This window comes from Suncus etruscus, chromosome 6, assembly GCF_024139225.1.
Source record: "Suncus etruscus isolate mSunEtr1 chromosome 6, mSunEtr1.pri.cur, whole genome shotgun sequence".
NCBI classification, from domain to species: domain Eukaryota; kingdom Metazoa; phylum Chordata; class Mammalia; order Eulipotyphla; family Soricidae; genus Suncus; species Suncus etruscus.
In genome coordinates, this window is record NC_064853.1 from 99,167,780 (window position 1) to 99,186,216 (window position 18,437).

Below are 18,437 nucleotides of genomic sequence, written 5' to 3' on the forward strand. Positions count from 1 at the left end.
TCAGATCTCACTTACCCCTTATATATTTTGCAGAAAATGCTTCACTAAAATTAGTTAAAATATCAGGAGTTATTTCATCATGAAAATGAAAGACTTAGAAGGATTCTTGTGGTTGCATTTTAATCAAAGACTTAGAAAGAAGTCAGAAAAATTGGTGTCCCAGCAGTTAGTTTCCGATTGGGTCTTGTGGGCTGGCCTTTCAGAGACATTGAATTAGTTAGCTAATGAATTTTATTTTTGTCTTTTGAGCACACTCAGTGGTGCTCAGGGGTTATTCTTGGCTCTGCACCCAGTAAATACTCCTGTAATAACAAGGGGAACCATATAGGATGCTGAGAACTGAACCTGGGTAAGACACATCCAAAGCAAGCACCCTACCTGCTGTACTATCAATCTGGCCCTTGTTCAGAGACATTTGAGCCCTTCCCTCAAACTCAGTTTTAAATTCCCTGAAATACACCCAGGCATACCCACCTGTACCCCAATCTTTGACCTGTTTAGGCCTCCAGGAAACAGTCTGTGTGTCTGAACATTTCAATGTTATCTTGGGTGCACCCAAGCCCTGCTCCCACAGCTTTATTCACAGCAAACAGAGAGAGTAGATATGGAAGGTCTGCCCTGAATTTGAATGAAAGCAGCACTCCTTTCAACGGCATTCTTTGCTTTAGGTTCTGTGGTCAGTGTTTGTAGTAAATGATCGAAACCAGAAAATACCAGAGAGTAAGCATGACTATAAGTAATACATAATGGTATATGACTATAAGTGATACATAATGGTAGCTTGGAAGTTCCTGATCTGAGCTACCAGGCCAGGTCTAAATTCTGGGTCACTAGGAAGAAGTGGCTTTGGTCTCAGCTGATGTACAAGAGTTGATTATTTATAACAGAATATGTTGAAATAAGTTATGAATTATTCTGCCATTGTTTTTTGAGACACATTCAATTTTTGTTACAATCTCAAAAGCCAGGCTTTAAAATACAGTAGAGAAATCTGTCTGGTTTCCAGCTGTTCATTTAATGACATTAAAATATTTTTTCTTGTTGGGCCACACTCAGCAGCACTCAGGGGTTACTCTGGCTCTGCACTCAGAAATTACTCTTGGCAGGCTTTGTAGACAATACGGGATGCCAGGATCAAACCTGGGTTGGCTGTATGCAAGGCAATTACCCTACCCACTATGCTATTACTCTGGCCCCTGCATTAAAATAACCTTTTTTATTCCCAAATATAATGACAGTACTAGCAAAAAAATTGAAATTGAAACAATACAAAAAGAGATTATTAAAAGCTATCTTTCTGCATTCATGGAAATTTCCCCTTTCATTGCCCTATGCAAATGTTTTAATGCAAAATTTTAAGATAGAGAAAAAAATTATTCAGATGCTGATACTTGAAACTGTCATGTAGTCAATGGCAACAATAACTTTATTTAGAAGATGGAAGAGTTAGTTAAAGGATAACCTGCAGTTTCCCCCATGTAGGCAGTATGAGTAGAAAGAAATGCTATGTCTACATACTTGGAAAATATGAAATAAATACTGACATGCTTTAAAATGTCTGGAAGATGAGAATTTTTACTCCTGCTGTTTTACTTCCTGCTCTGAAATGAGTGGACTGGAACTTCAGCTATCACTGTCAAAAAGTGAATTGGGGTCAGCAGAGGAAAACCTAGCTTTGCTAAAAGTATCTTAGATAGGACTGGTGGTTATGGCATGCCCTGCATTATTATAGTCAAAACTGGTTTGACTTTCAGTACCACAGGCTTCTCCTGATCACAGTAAGCATGACTCCTGAATATAGAGCCAGGCACTGCTGGATGTGGCCAATGCTTTCCCAACCCCAAAGAGAAGACATGTAAGTGTATCTCTATGAGATATTCATGGTATAACTTTGTTAAATAGTATTAGTGTCAGTCCCACTTTATTTAGGTACCTTTAAAATGGTACAAAATTTTAAGAAAAATGACTGTTTAAATTGACAGTATCATTTTAGGTTATACATTTCCAGAAACTTAAATTACTTTATTAATATTGGGGAAAATATTGGTGATAAGACTGGTGTTCCTACCTTTTTGAGTAAGTTATCTATTATTAATAAAATTCATTTATAAAATACATTTTATGAATATTCACATAGCACCATCTATAGTAAATAAACAAGACCAATGACCAAATCGCTATATAAAGTTTTATAGCTATGCATGAGGGAAGAGTAGCTAGCAAGACAATTGATACAAATGGTAATTATTACTCTTTTAAAAATCAATATATTGTATATCTCTAATTTCTGATTCTACTTTTGGTGTTCATAATAGAAAATTAGAAAATAATAACATTTGAAAATTAATTCACAATTTAAAATTCAAGACAAATTATTTGTCGTATTTTCATTTTATTCAATTTCTATAAGTACATACCTAAATATCACAGAATTAAAAGATGGTGTATTGGGGCCGGGCGGTGGTGCTAAAGGTAAGGTGCCTGCCTTGCCTGCGCTAGCCTTGGACGGACCGCGGTTCGATCCCCCGGTGTCCCATATGGTCCCCCAAGCCAGGAGCAACTTCTGAGCACATAGTCAGGAGTAACCCCTGAGCATTACCGGGTGTGGCCCAAAAATAAAAAAAACAAAAACAAACAAACAAAAAAGATGGTGTATTTTGGGGCCAGAGAGATAGCACAGCAGTGTTTGCCTTGCAAGCAGCTGATCCAGGACCTAAGGTGGTTGGTTCGAATCCCGGTGTCCCATATGGTCCCCCGTGCCTGCCAGGAGCTATTTCTGAGCAGATAGCCAGGAGTAACTCCTGAGTGCCACCGGGTGTGGGCCAAAAACTAAAAAAAAAAAAAAAAAAGATGGTGTATTTTGATATTATTTGATGCAATAATTCCAATTAATTTCATACATGTGCAAATAAAGCTGTTTGTAAGTATCATTTGATATTTAATTTTAAACATTTTGTTTTGTTTTGTTTTTTGTTTTTTCGGGCCACACCCGTTTGATGCTCAGGGGTTACTCCTGGCTAAGCGCTCAGAAATTGCCTCTGGCTTGGGGGGACCACATGGGACGCCAGGGGATCGAACCGTGGTCGCGGTCCTTCCTTGGCTAGCACTTGCAAGGCAGACAGCTTACCTCTAGCGCCACCTCACCGGCCCCAATTTTAAACTATTTAATGAATAAATTAGTATTTTAACATAAGCACATTTATTTTCCATGATTTGCCTAAATATATATTCTTTTCCAATAAGGTTCTACTCCCACAATTATTTTTTTTGAGGAAAAATTATGATTATTCCACAAATATTTTTTTGTTTTTGGGTCACACCCAGCAGCGTTCAGGGGTTACTCCTGGCTCTATGCTCAGAAATCTCTCCTGGCAGGCTCGGGGGACCATATCAGATGCCAGGATTCGAACCACCATCCTTCTGCATGCAAGGCAAATGCCCTACCTTCATGCTATCTCACTGGCCCCAAACATTTTTATATTTAACTTTATACCAAAAAAAGTTAAATTTTTTGTTTTTGGACTACATCTGGAAATGTGGGGTTTACTCCCAGCTCTGTCCTCAGAGAGTGCTCCAAACAGTATTCAAGGAACAATGGGTTATCTGGGATTGAACTGGGACTTCTGCGTGAAAGCAGAGGTTCAGTCTTTTGTGTTATATCTCCAGTCTTCTAACAACTTTTTTTTTTTTTTTTTTTTTTTGGTTTTTGGGCCACACCCGTTTGACGCTCAGGGGTTACTCCTGAGCTATGTGCTCAGAAATCGCCCCTGGCTTGGGGGGACCATATGGGACGCCGGGGGATCGAACCGCGGTCCGGTCCATCCTACTCTAGCGCTTGCAAGGCAGACACCTTACCTCTAGCGCCACCTTCCCGGCCCCTCTAACAACTTTTTATGAATTGATTCCTAATAAAGAAATTAAGATATCTAAAGGTGTGAAGTTAAAAAAATTTTAAATGGGGCTCGGAGAGATAGCATAGCGGCTTTTGCCTTGCAAGCAGCCGATCCAGGACCAAAGGTTTCCGGTGTCCCATATGGTCCCCTGTACCTGCCAGGAGCTATTTCTGAGCAGACAGCCAGGAGTAACCCCTGAGCATCGCCAGGTGTGGCCCAAAAACAAAAACAAAAACAAAAAAAAATTTAAATGAAGAGCTAGGTGGACATTGTTAGAGGGAAGTTGACACTGGTGGTGGGATTGGTATTGTGATATGGCATTCCTGAACTGTACTATAAATCACTTTGTAAATTATTGTGCCTTAATTTTTTTTTAAAAGAAAGTAGAAATACTTGTTTATGTGCTTGTTTTGAGCCATACCTAGCAGTTCTCAGGGCTTACACTTGACTCTTTACTTAGGAATCATTCCTGGCAATGCTCATGGGACCATATATGGTGCTAAGTGTTAAACCTAGGTTGGTGGCTTGCAAGGCAAATGTCCTATCCACTGTACTATCAGTCTGGCCCAGAACCACTTGTTTTTCTAGAAATTATTTTCCCCAGCAGTAGAACATAAAGATATTGTCTGACTACACCTTAATCCACAGTGTATACTTGTTAAATTACACATAGCTATAAATTGTTTTAATTTGCACCATTTTTTAAAAACAGATATCTAGAAAATTTTTGTTAATTTTTTTTCTTTTCTTGAATTATAAGCTTCTATTTCTTATGTTGGGGCATTTTAATATTTTTTTCTGAAAAGATTTTTTTATGAATGATTTACTTGCTAAGGATCTCAGTTTACTTTTATAAAATGAAGTAAAGGTGATTTATCATTGATTGCTTTTTATTTTTTGTCATGTTTTAAAAAATACAATGTAATCCATTTTCAGACTATGTATGGTGCATAATACAGATTTAGATTGTTGACTATTACAGTCAAGTAAGTTACTTATCTTTTTTAGCTTCTGTTCCTTGAAGCTGCCTGTCCATTTTGTGCCACACATTTTTTTTTTTTGATTTTGGGCCACACCCGGTGACACTCAGGAGTTACTCCTGGCTGTGTGCTCATAAGTCGCTCCTGGCTTGGGGGACCATATGGGACGCCGGGGGATCGAACCTCGGTCTGTCCTAGGCTAGCGCTGGCAAAGCAGACACCTTACCTCTAGTGCCATGGCCCACGGCGCTGGCCCCATGTGCCACACTTTTACTGATTATGAGTCTTTAGAGAATTTGGGTGACTCTGGCAGGTTTAGAGTTCCTACACTTAAAAATCATGCTTAAAAAAATTCTAAACTCCTAAAATTTAGTTTTATTTACTTCTTACAGACAAGCACTTTGTCAGATTTTTAATGAAAACCTCTTTTCAGTATTTTTATTGCAGTCTGAGAACGGAGGCTCTGAAGAATAGAGGCCTGGGTTCAACTCCTCCTCAACACATTCCTTAACCTCTTTGTTCAAACCTCTCAGTTTCTACAAAGTGGAGATAATAATAGTACTAGAGTAAGTCATAGAATTGTAGGACTGTTGCAAAAATTAAGTAAAAGGAAGGCAATTTATGTAAATATGTATATTAAGTTATGTTAATCTCTTAAAACCAAGACCTACCACCTAGTAAGGCCTTAATAAAATATATTATTTTTGTTAATAGTGCATGAATGAAATTATTTATTATATATTGATTAGGGAGAAGGCATAGGGAATAGTGTATTTATCTGTAATATAATTTATTATATATTATTATATATTTAATAGAATATTCATGTATATAATATAATATAACTATATTATTTAATATAATAATATTAATACAATATTAATATATGATAATAGATTATATGTTTAATAATTTATCTGTAGTATATATTTCTATTTAATTAAAATGTTTACATTCGTTAGTGGATGGAGTGATAATACAAGAGTTAAGGAGTTTGCCTTATATGAGTTAGAATCTCCTTAGTACTACATGTGTTTCCCTAAGCACTACCAGGAGTCTACCCCTGAGCACATAGATAAGAATGTCTTGAGCACACAGGGTGTGCCCAACCTCCACTTCCCCAATCCTTTTTCTATTTTTTTTTTTTGTTTTTGTTTTTGGGCCACACCTGGTGACACCCAGGGGTTATTCCCGGCTATATGCTCAAAAATCACTCCTGGCTTGGGGGATGATATGAGACTCCAGGGGATAGAGTCACTGTCCTCCTAGATTAGCACGTGCAAGGCAAACACCCTACCACCTGTGCCATCGCTCCGGCCCCTCCCCCAATCCTTTTCATGAAAGTTTCTTTATGCACTTTTCTTCCCCCAAAAGATGTTATTCCTCAGTGCTAAACATAATGCCATTATATTGGATTGCCCCTCCTAGCTCATGCCATGCATAAACAGAACAAAGTTACTTCTATTTTTTTTAAAACACAGTATACTCAGGCCGAAAAATTCTATTTTCTGAAAAGCTCTTTATCTTTATTTTCTTGAATAACTCATACATGTGATAAATAACTCATCTCAGATGTCATTTCTTATAGGAAACCTTCCTTTACACATCTCTACACCCAAGAATCACTTCATTCACCGTAATCACAGAAATTTATTGTAATGATTCTTTCCCCTTCTTTTTTTTTTTTTTAAATACGGAATGCTTCACGAATTTGCGTGTCATCCTTGCGCAGGGGCCATGCTAATCTTCTCTGTATCGTTCCAATTTTAGTATATGTGCTGCCGAAGCGAGCACCCCCTTCTTTTTTTTTTTTTTTTTTAAGGGGTGGAGGTTTGGGCCAGATAGGCAGTGCTTGGAGCTATTTCTGGCTGTGTGCTTAGAAATGACCATATTTGGTGCTTGGGATTTGAATTAGGGTCAAGGTTACCGCAGCATCATCATCAGCAAGTAAGTGCCTTCCTCTTGTCCTATCTCTGCTCCCAATTCTTAACTGATTCTTAACTGGGACTAAAGCTCCCATCCTCCTACCCCAGATGCATGAAAATGTCTAGGGACATTTTTGGTTGTCACAAATAGTTAGGGAAAGGTGACTATTCCAACCTGGGAGTGGGGGGTGGAGGCCAGGAATATCGTATTAAACAATGCCCAACTGTACAAAAACAATGCATAATATAACAATGCACAAGCCAGAAGCTTAGAGAAAAGAATTCTGTGACCTAAGATGTCTGTAGCATGAGGATAAGAAATTTTCAGTTGCAGTGATCTGTTTCCCTTTCTAGATTTGTCAACACTTCGGGAGTTATGCTCCTCCTGGGAAGTAGAAGCCAAACAAATGTTTGTCAAATGAATAAAAATTCTTTCTACTGCCACCTTCTCTATGCTATGGTATGTTTTTCCTATGACTTCAATGTGAGAGTGAAGATGAATGTGGGTCAGCTGCATGCAAGACAAGCAACTTACCTCTCCCACCTCTCACTATCTCTCTGACTCTGAACTTGTCATTTCTGTCTCTGTTGGGAAGGGAACTCTCAACCCAGCCAGCCCATGACTGCAGGTTTAGGTCTTCTCAAATGATTTAGTGTAGTACTGTAACTAGTCCTGTGCCTAAGGTCTCTCTAAAGGGTTAGGCTATGCCTGTTTTCTCTCTTCTGAGAGCCTGCATTTGCTTTCTAGGGAGAATGGAGCTTCTCAATGGAAAATTAAAAAATTTTCTTTTGTTTCAATAAAATAAAAATTTCATTTTAAAAGTAAGTCTATGGCCATACCACCCTGAACGCGCCCTATCTCGTCTGATTTCGGAAGCTAAGCAGGGTCGGGCCTAGTTAGTACTTGCCTGGGAATACCGGGTGCTGTAGGCTTAAAAAAAGAAAAAAAAAGTAAATAGGAACATTTGAGTTTCAAATGCAAATCAAATCCCCATACCTGTGAGAATGACATATAAAAATGAACAGCAATAAGTGTTGGGGAGGATGTGGAGAAAAGGAAGCCTCAAACACTTTTGATAGAAAGATAAACTGATGCAGCCATTTTGAAAAACTGGGAGGGAGAAGCTAAAAAATGGAATTACCGTAAGTCCCAAATAACAGAGAAAGAAGCTGTAAAAAAATGGAGTTATCATAAGTCCCAAATATCAGAGAAAGAAGCTGTGGTATAAATATACACATTACTACAGACAGAGGCATAAGATAAGATGAACTCTTGCAGTTTTGCTGTAACCTGGATGAATGGAGCTGGAGGGCAAATGGTTAAGTGAAATAAATCAGAAGGAAGAAGAAAACTATTGGGTGATCTCATTCACTTGTGGCATATAGAGAAACAAAACAAAACAAAACATTGAAGGATGACAAATCTTTAGCTCTTGAACACAAAATTAAAATTACCAAGCAATTGGGGTGGAGGAGAGAAGAGGTGACCTAGAAGTTGACATGCGGATAGTGATGGAAGGTCTTGGGCATTTTGGTGATGATCTTGTACAACAAAACTATAAAAGTTTATCACTACTGTAACCATGTTATGTAAGGTACAATAAAAATCCTGCAAATAATATGAAAACAGCATAAAATGCCATATCCACCCTAAAAGGTTATTGCAGCACTACTTAAAAAATGGAAATATGGAAGCAATACATTTCTATAATATTTGATTGGATCTATGTAGTATATAGTGGAAAAGTATTCAGCTGCCAAAAAAGGGAAAATATTGCCATTTCAGCCTACTGGAAGGACTTGAGAGGACTAATTATATCTAATAAAACAAAAATGAAAAGAATAAAGCCATATATTGGATAATATCACATGAGTTCAAAATAAAGATGTAAGACTGATGAGCAGACAGAATAAAACAAAAATAAACCAGTAAAAAGTAACAACAGAACTCAGGTTATATGAGGGGAAGAATGTAGGATGGGAATGGTTTAAAAACAATTACCACTACCAGGCCAGAGAGATAGTATGGAGGTAAGGCATTTGCCCTGTGTGCAGAAGGTCATTGGTTCGAATCCCAGCATCCTATATGGTCCCCCAAGCCTGCCAGGAGCGATTTCTGAGCAGGGAGCCAGGAATAACCCCTAAGCGCTGCCAGGTGTGACCCAAAAACCAAAACCAAAACAAAACAAAAACAAAAAACAAAAAACAATCACCACTACCACCTAAAACATAAAAGCATAATCCCAATCCTCTGATTATTTCTGGGCAATATTTATGTTGCTGTATATGATCATATTTTCATCAAAAACAAACAGCTAAGAGAAGTTCTTAAAAGCTTTATGAGCAATGGGTTCACTCAAATTCAAATAGTAAATAGAGGAAATGAAGGGGAATTTCTCCTGATCTTGCCAGTGCCATGCCCTGAAATATAGTTTGTGCCCCAAGGACCCTATAATCCTCACAGAAGGTAAGCTACACCTCACCTTTGACACATACTTAAGTCATCGCAAAAATTGAACAGCATTAAATATATAGCAGTGAGTCTGCAGGCCAGTCCCATCACAAGAATACATAATTCTAAAAATTATTGAATTGGTACCCTTGCAATTATTTTTCCAAATGTTCACAGAACTGTAACTCACCTTACATGAACGCGTAAGACCAAAACCAACAATTAATACCTCACGTGCATGAGGATGTTATCTGATAAGGTGGCAGCTAAGTTAGAGATAGGAGGAGAATCTTAAACTTCACAACTACTCCTTCACAAACACACCAGAATCCATAGAGAATCTTTATTAATAATATGGAAGTCAGGGGCCGGAGAGATAGCATGGAGGCAGGGCATTTGCCTTGCATGCAGAAGGATGGTGGTTCAAATCCTGGCATCCCAGGAGCCTGCAAGGAGCGCTTTCTGAGCATAGAGCCAAGAATAATCCCTGAGCGCTGCTGGGCGTGACCCCCCCCCCAAATAATATGAAAGTCAAAACACTGAAATGGGAAAAAATTGCTCTGGATTTAGCAATTTGGTTTTTTTTTGGTGTTATATTGTTAAACATGAATCTGTTATTTATTAATATTTATTTGCATAAGCAATTTAAATCAATGTTTATACTAGTATCTATTAAAAGGGACATTATACATTATTTCAATCAGAACTTTTATTTTTGAAAATAGATGTCCCAACACTGGTGGTGGGAATTCCCTGATCCAATGTTACTAATGGACCTAAAATATTACTGTGAAAGATCTGTTATTCACATTGGTCACAATAAAAATTATTTAAAAAAGAAAGCAGATGTTCCAAAAATTATTTTTAAAAAATCCTTTGAGCAGTTTTACCATAAAAATTTTATACACACACATTTGGAGGGAGACCCCCATGGTATGGGAGCTGGCATCTACTGACCTGGTCCACATTCTCCTCTTAGCCCAGCTTTTGAACTCACATAGCATTTGTTGCCCCTGATGAAACCACTATAGCCAAAAATCAAAGGATAGCCTTCAAAAACAATTCAAAAACAAACAAACAAACAAAAAATAACGAAGCTGAACTTCTTTTCAAGATCCCAGCCTAGCATTGAGAGTGCTATTGTCCTCCTCACACAGCATCCCTCAGCCAGGGCCCTTCTTCACTTCCCTGGATGGGCTCTATCTCAGGCCCACTCATCTCCTTGTCAGACTGACCCAAGATCTTTTCAGGGTCATCTGAGACTTTTCCTTGGAACTTTCCCATGAGCTGTTCTGTTGTCTTGTCACTTGACTTTCTCTCTTTCTGGTTGGCACCTGGTCATGTCAAACTTAGAGCCCACTTTCCTATTTGGAGGTATGCTAGTTACCCAGTCTTTTGGGTAGGATAACCAGCAAGTGTGGAATATATAAAGGAATGAATTCTGGGGAGAATAAGATCTTGGTACCTGCCCTGAGTCTGAGCCTTGACTATCTCCTGTGACCTTGTGTAGTTCTTGGTGGAGAAATTGTTGTTTTCTATTTTTGATCCTCCTTACAGAGCCTGCCTTTGCTCCATGCCCTTGAACTTGCTCCATGCTCCAGGTTCAAATGATCTACCACAACCCACCATCTTGCAAGCTGACAGGCCACCTGGTGGGTGGTTGTGATGGTAATTGGAGGGGAGATTGCTCTCATAGAACATACTCTGGGGTCACACCATGAACTCACTTTTCAGAGCAGATGGGTTCTGCTTATCTGTGGTCAGTGTTTTTCATGAAAAGGACTCTGCAGGCCAGTTCCATCACAAAAATACAACTCTTTATCCTTTTTTTTTTTTTTGCCCTTCTTTGTGGCTGGCAGGCTCAACTCTCCCTACAGCTGGGCAAAAGATGGCCTGAGATGGCTCTGTCCAGATGGTAATCAGCTTCCAGTTCAGGGAGGGAATCTTGGGGTGAAAGGAAGGAAGTGCCTGTAATGGGCCTTCTGAGCCTTGCTTCTATGGGTGTCTGAGACTTGTGCTATATTGGTAAAATGGAGTTATTTAATAAAGGGTCCCTTCCATTCTGGGGATGGAAACGCTGCCAGTTCCACCAGGTCATCCCGTGCTCCTGTCAAGCCCCTCTTACCTGGCAACCCTAGCAGGGTGAAGTAGCCCCGACACTCGGTGAAGCCTGAGCTCTCTCGGACACAGGAGCGCCACAGCCCTTGGTAGTTGAACACAGCAGTCACAGGGTTGTTGTACAAGTCCTGGGTGCTCCACTGGTCCATGCATGTGGCAGCAATGATGCCCGCCATCCCAATCAGCGTAACCACGAAGCCCAGGCCCTGGCAGGCAGTCACGGTCATGGTGGGAACAGCGTGGACACGAAGCACCACACGAGAGAGTGGGCAGCCCAATTATGACGGTGCTCAGTGTAGGAACAGGACTTTCTCTGGGAGGCTGTGCACACCTCACGAGCGGGCTACAATGGGGGAGGGACTCCATAGTGCTACCTGGGCTGGCCCCACTCTTTATCAAGCCCAGTGTGATAGTTTCCACAGCATGGTACCAAGAACCATTTGTTTTCACCATCTGTACTCTCGACTCACTGTTTACCTTTGGAGGGAGTTTCTCTCCTGATTAGTCAGGCCTCTCTTCAGAGGGCAACAGGCATAGAGGGCACCACTTGGATAGACCCAGCAGAGTGGTCAGCCTCAGCTGCCTCTGAGCCCCCAAAGACCCCAAATGACTGGCAAGTGGAAAACCAGGGATGCACTCCCAGCACAGCATGAGCTTGGAATACCTCAAACAGTGCCAGATGTGGTCCTCAACCCACTGCTTTGATTGTAGAATTTCTTCCAGTGCTGGGTAGAAGGCTCAAAGATTTTTTTTTTCCTACAGATCTCAGGTTTCCTCCCACCCACCAGGCTGTCTCCTTGATTGGCACTTTTTTTGTCTGTTACAACAGCAGTGTTCAGAGCTTACCTCCTGGCTCTGGTCTCAGGCATCACTCCTGGTGGGCTCCAGGATTATATGGGGTGCTGGGAATGGAACTCAGGTTGGCCATGTATAAAGTAAACACTTTACCCACTAGACCTCCCACTTCTGACCCTGACAGGCACAATTTAAATTTGGTCGTTGTTATTTGATCCTTGATTTCAGTGTAATTGGCTCTGTGATTTAGTATATACACTACAACTTTCACCAATGTGCTCAAGGTCCCTTTTACCTTCCATCTGCTTCTCTTTTTCTTCTTCCCTCTTTGATTTCTTTCTTTTCTTGTCCCCATTTCTATAATCTAGGATCAAGGGTAGTTTTAGGTTCCACAAACAACACTTTGCATTCTATAAACCACAACTAAATAAGATTGTTTGGTATTTGTCCTTTTGAATTGCTTCACTTAACATAATATCCTACAGCTCCATTCTAGTTAAAGAAAATGATTTCATCCTTCCTTAAAGCTGTATATGGGGCTGGAGAGATAGCATGGAGGTAAGGCGTTTACCTTTCATGCAGAAGGTCATCGGTTCGAATCCCGGCATCCCATATGGTCCCCTGTGCCTGCCAGGAGCAATTTCTGAGCACGGAGCCAGGAAAAACTCCTGAGCACTGCCGGGTGTGACCCAAAAACCACAAAAAAAAAAAAAAAGCTGTATAGTATTTGATTTTGTACATATACTACATTTTTGTAAATGGTTAATTTTTCATAAGACACATGGGTTGACACCACATTTTAGTTATTGAGTTAAGTGCTTCAATAAATAATGGTGGACATATGTCATTGTTTTTTCTGACCACACCAGGTGATGCTCAGGTACTCCTGGCTATGTGCTCAGAAATTGCTCCCAGCTTGAGGGACCATATAGGATGCTAGGGGATTGAACCATGGCTAGCTTGTGACACATCGTTCCAGCCCCAAGGGCATATGTCTTTTTGAATGAATTTTTAGGTGCCAAAAGTGGGATTTCTGAGTTATATGAAAGCTTTGTTTTTCCTTTCTGAGAAATCTAAATAGTTATGACATACATTTCTCATAAGATTGAATAATGGAATATACTCACCAGTAACAAATGAAAGTTTCTTTTTCACTATATTCCTGAAAACACAGACTTCCTGATTTTTTTTTTAATATGTGCTATTCTCACTGGTGTGAGATGGTCTCTCCTTGTCATCTTAATTTGAATTTCCCTAATAACCAGTGATAATGAGCATTTTTTCATGTGCCACAGATCTGTTTTCTTTAAAGAAGTCTGTTCATTTTCTCTCCTTATTTTTCTTTTCATTTTTTTGGTTTTTGGTTTTGGGCCACACCCAGTGACACTCAGGGGTTACTCCTGGCTATGTGCTCAGAAATTGATGCTGGCTTGGGGGACCATATGGGACCCTGGGGGAATCGAACTGCAGTCCATCCTAGGCTAGCATGAGCAAGGCATAGATGCCTTACCACTTGCGCCACTGCTTCGGCCCCTCATTTTCTCTTCTTATTTGTGATAGGGTTGTGGGTTTTTGATCTTTGTATATATATCTTGTAGTATATAGATCTTGAATATTAGCACTTTATCTTATTTGTTAAAAGCAAATATTTTCTCCCATTCATTTGGATGTCTTAGTTTTAGTCTATGTTTCTTTTGCCACTCTTTAATTTGCTGTAGTTTTATTTATTTTTATCTCTGTTGTCTTTGACAATAAATCATATTGTTAAAAATGATTTGGATAAAAAAAAGGAAAAGAATTCTTTGAACAAGATAAGAACATTAATAATCTGATTTAACAATGAACAAAACATTTGCTCAGGAACTCACCAAAGAAAATTTAGAGAAGGCAAATAAACATCTAAAAATAAGCTTGATATTGTTTATCTTTAGGAAATGTAAAATTAAAAAATGAGTAGACATTACAACATGCCTCATAGAATAGCTAATAAAATCCACATACTACTCCCAAATTATGATAAAGATGTGGTACAGGATGGAAAGTAAAATAGTAATCACTTAAGAAGAATTTGCCCGTTTCTTAAAAAAACTAAGGATTTACTTACCACATAATCTAGGAGTCACTCACCTTCTGATTTAATCAATGAGTTAAAATTTTTCATTATGGCTATATTTTAATTATGACTATATTATTAATTATTAAAACTTTAAAATAATGAAGATGTCCTGCAGTAGATGAATAAGTAAGTAAGCTGTGGTATATTCAGACATTGAAACTGAACTCAGTAATCAAAAGAAATAAGCTATCAAACAACAAAAAGACGTTGGAGAAACTTATTACACAGTGAAAGAAGTATACAGATATGAGGCCAACTATAGGGCATTTTGGAAAAAGAAAAACTATAAAGGCAGTTAAAAGATATTTCATGATCACTAGTAGTAATCTAGACACAGAGGGGACCACTTACTCTAGCAGCCCGGAGGGTGATGGTGGGGATAGGGTTGCAGGAAGGGAACAGGCGTTGGAGGGAGGACAAATTTGGTGATGGGAATTCCACTGATTCAATGTTAATATGTACCTAAAATACTACTGTGAAGATATGTAAGCCAATATGGTCAAAATAAAAAAAGATATTTTCAGGGTTTTAGGAACTCTGGAGGAATGAACAATAGAATACAGATTCTTTTGAGAATTAAACTAATCACTATAAAATTATTATTATTTTTATATCTTTAAGCATGATTACAAACATGTTTGTAGTTGGGCTTCAGTCCTAGAAAGAACACCCTCCTTCACCAGTGCAAATTTTCACCACCAATGGCCCCCTTCTCCCACTTCTCCCACTCCCTGCCTGTATTTGAGACAGGCATTCTACTCTTTCACTAATCAACATTGTCATGGTAGTTCTTAGTGTAGTCATTTCTCTAACTGCATTCATCATTCTGTGGTGAGCTTCATATTGTGAGCCAGTCCTTCTGATCCTCATCTCTATTGTCTCTGGGCATTATTACAATAATGTCTTTTCTTTTTTTTTTTATCCCATTTCTTTTAGGATCTCATGTTTTGTGGCCTAGAGTTTCTCAAAGTAGTCTCTGATTACCCTTTGGATCTCTGTATTATCTGTTGTGATTTCCCCTTTTCATTTCTAATCCGGTTTATTAAGTTTCTCTCTTTCTTTGTACATTTTACTAATGGTTTATCAATCTTGTTTATTTTTTTTTCAAAGAACCAACTTTTGCTTTTGTTGATTGTTCAGATTTTTGGGGTGTTTCCACTTTATTAATTTCTACTCTAAGCTTTGTTATTTCCTTCTGCCTACTTATTTTGGGTTCATTTTGTTGATTGTTTTCTAATTCTATAAGCTGTGTCATTAAGCTATTTATGTAGGCCCCTTCTTTCTTCCCGATGTGTGTTTGCAACTTTGATTTTGATTCTGTGTTTTTCTGACTATTCAGATGTGTTTGTTATAGGCAGCAGAATGTTGGATTCAGCTTTTTGATCCATTTTGCTACTCTGTGTGGTGCATTTTGCTCATTGACATTAGGAGAGATAACCATCTAATCATTATAAATTTATAGTAAGTGAACACATGTCACTATACATCTATCAAAACCACACTGTAACATGTAGATTTTGGGAGAGAGCAACATGTGACAGATGTTACAATACAGCCCCATTCTGGTGCTGATGATGAAAGTGGGGAAGCTAGGTATTTATCAAGGCAAGCTGTTTTATGAGAACACTGTGTATTTCCTACTCAATATTGCCATGAACCTTAAACTGTAACTAAAAAGTATTGAATTATATACCTGAGTGCCCAGAGACCAGCTTTGGAATGATGGACCAGAGAATATGACTTCAATAGAGGCAGAAAGTTGGATTAAATTCATAAAATTCCCTAGAATTTTGAGAAATCTTGGGTGGGCAGCATATTATCAGGATGTGGACTCATACCCAAATGATTCTCTTTAGATTTTTCAGGAACAGAATAACTCCTAGAGAAATATAATGACGAGACATGTAGAAGGAGCAGGTATAATATCTTGGTGATGTTCAGTAGAGAGAATTGAAGACTGCAATTTTCCTAGGAATAGAACAACTGAGGCCTTATATAGGGAAGAAAGGCTTTAAACTCCAAATACACTTATTCCTGTCCATTATCTCCTGGTAGGGCTGTTCCTTTACCCAGGGTCCCAAGTATACACTTAGTTCTCTCCAAATGTACACTTAGTTCTGTGGCCCATAGTACTCCTTTGTATAGGTCTTTTTCTCTAGATAGAAGTCAAGGACAATTTGGAGATAAATAGGTATTTTTATATTCAAATCTGAAAGTCAGAGGCAAATACTAAGTATGTGTGATGTGCACTAACTAATATGATTGTAGGATTTTACTGGCACCATTTCACCAGCACGCAGCTTCTGTTTTACAGATAAACAGAGATAAAACATAAAACAGATAAAAATATTTCTTATCTTCAGGTTAGGAAATATTAAAAAAATAATAAAAATAATAATAGTATTTAGAGGTCTTTAGCATGGAATGTGAGCTCTGTAAATGAAAATTTAAAAGCCCAGAAGTGATAGCATCAGCCTTCTCTTTCCAGGGGAAAGGTCCTTCCCAGGTGTGTGGAGAAATTCAGTGTATTCCTGACCAGAGCACATGATGCTAAGTGAGGTATGAACCAGATAAGGTGCCCACTGAATACCACATTTCTGCCTAACCCCACCCATTCTGTCATGTCTGTTCTGATGACAGAATGCAGCCAGGCAGTGACTCATTTTCCTTTGGGTTTGGCTTGTGGAAGTGACAAAATAAGACCTTTCTCACTGAGGTTGGGCCTCCATAAATGACTGGATTAGAAACCCATCCCTTTTGCATCTCAGAATTCTATTCTCAAGCCAGGAAGCATAGCCACCAAAACTTTGCCCCTTTCCTCAATATTCTAGATATGGCTATGTATTTAAGCTCTAGTTTGAGTGCACAGGGTCTTGGGAGATTGGGGAAGAAATGGTGTGAGACATAGTTTAGGCCACACCCAGTGGTATTTAAGGCTTATTTGTGGCTCTCTGTGCTCAAGGATCACTCCTGAGGATCATATGTGGTGGTGGAATAGGAACGAGAGTCAGACACAGGCATACCTTATAGCTTGTAATATGTCTCTGGTCTCCAGTTTAGGGTCTTTTAACTCGGGCCCTGGGGGGAGGGAGGAGGAGAGAAACTCATCCCCTATGCATTTTCAAACTGGAGAGGGAGGCTGTAGTTGGAATCAGAAGACCCCACATGCCAGGACTTCTGTTCCTCTTCTACTGGTATGTCAGGGACTCTGGGCAGATACAAGATAATTGGGAGGCCTATATTGTCTATGAAAGCTTGATACCTTTATAATAATGCATCTTAAGATGTGTATTCCTAAATATACAGGTAGCCTCCTCCATCACTTGTTTTCTTCAAATACCTTTTTTAAAACTCAGTTTTATTTATTTGTTCTATTTTAATATATACATATTTTTTCTATCCTTACCATTTTTGGTGCTGCTTGGTACAAAAAGCCTTGCCTGGGATAAAAGCTCAGACCAAAACCAGACCACAGAGACTGTGTGTAGCCTGTCATCCTTACCCAGAATATCAATACAATATGACACCATACAATACAATACAATACAATACAATACAATACAATACAATACAATACAACCAGCAATACAATATGACACCATACGTTTTTGTATGGGCACAGTAAAGAAGGGGAAACCATAGACACAGAAACAAGATCTTATCTACTAAGGATAAGAAATCACACTTTTTTTAAATTTTTATTTTGATCATATTGGCTTACATATCTTTCACAGTAGTATTTTAGGTACATATTAACATTGAATCAGGGGAATATCCATCACCAAGTTTGTTCTCCCCGCATCCCCATTCCCTTTCAGCAACCCATATCTCTCACCATCACCCCCTGGTCTGCTAGAGTAGGTGGTCCTCTCTTTGTCTAGCTTACTATCAGTGATCATCTATCTGTTTGGTCCTGGTATCCTCCTTTGTTTCCCCCTCTATTTGAGAAGTGAAGCTAGATAATTCGGGTTATATGGTTTTGTTTGAAGGAAAGAAAAGCAATAGAATGGGGTAAAAAAATAAGAAAAAAAAATAAATCAAATAAGCTGAAAATGGGCGGAGTCAAGAAATCACACTTTTTATAACACAAGGGTGCCTCCCATCCTGGACATGTGTCATGTGGATACAACTCAGGCTCCAGGAGATTGGACAGTGTTA

General features: G+C 38.9%; 1 non-coding gene and 1 pseudogene across 1 annotated transcript; one reads left to right on the plus strand and one right to left on the minus strand.

Annotated features, from left to right (window-relative positions):
• Positions 1 to 6,560: 6,560 nt before the first annotated feature.
• LOC126012912 (U6 spliceosomal RNA) lies at positions 6,561 to 6,667 on the minus strand. Its single transcript, XR_007497256.1, has one exon. It is a non-coding gene; the product is annotated as a U6 spliceosomal RNA (small nuclear RNA).
• Positions 6,668 to 7,624: 957 nt separating this feature from the next.
• LOC126012887 (uncharacterized) lies at positions 7,625 to 7,731 on the plus strand (annotated as a pseudogene).
• Positions 7,732 to 18,437: the final 10,706 nt, after the last annotated feature.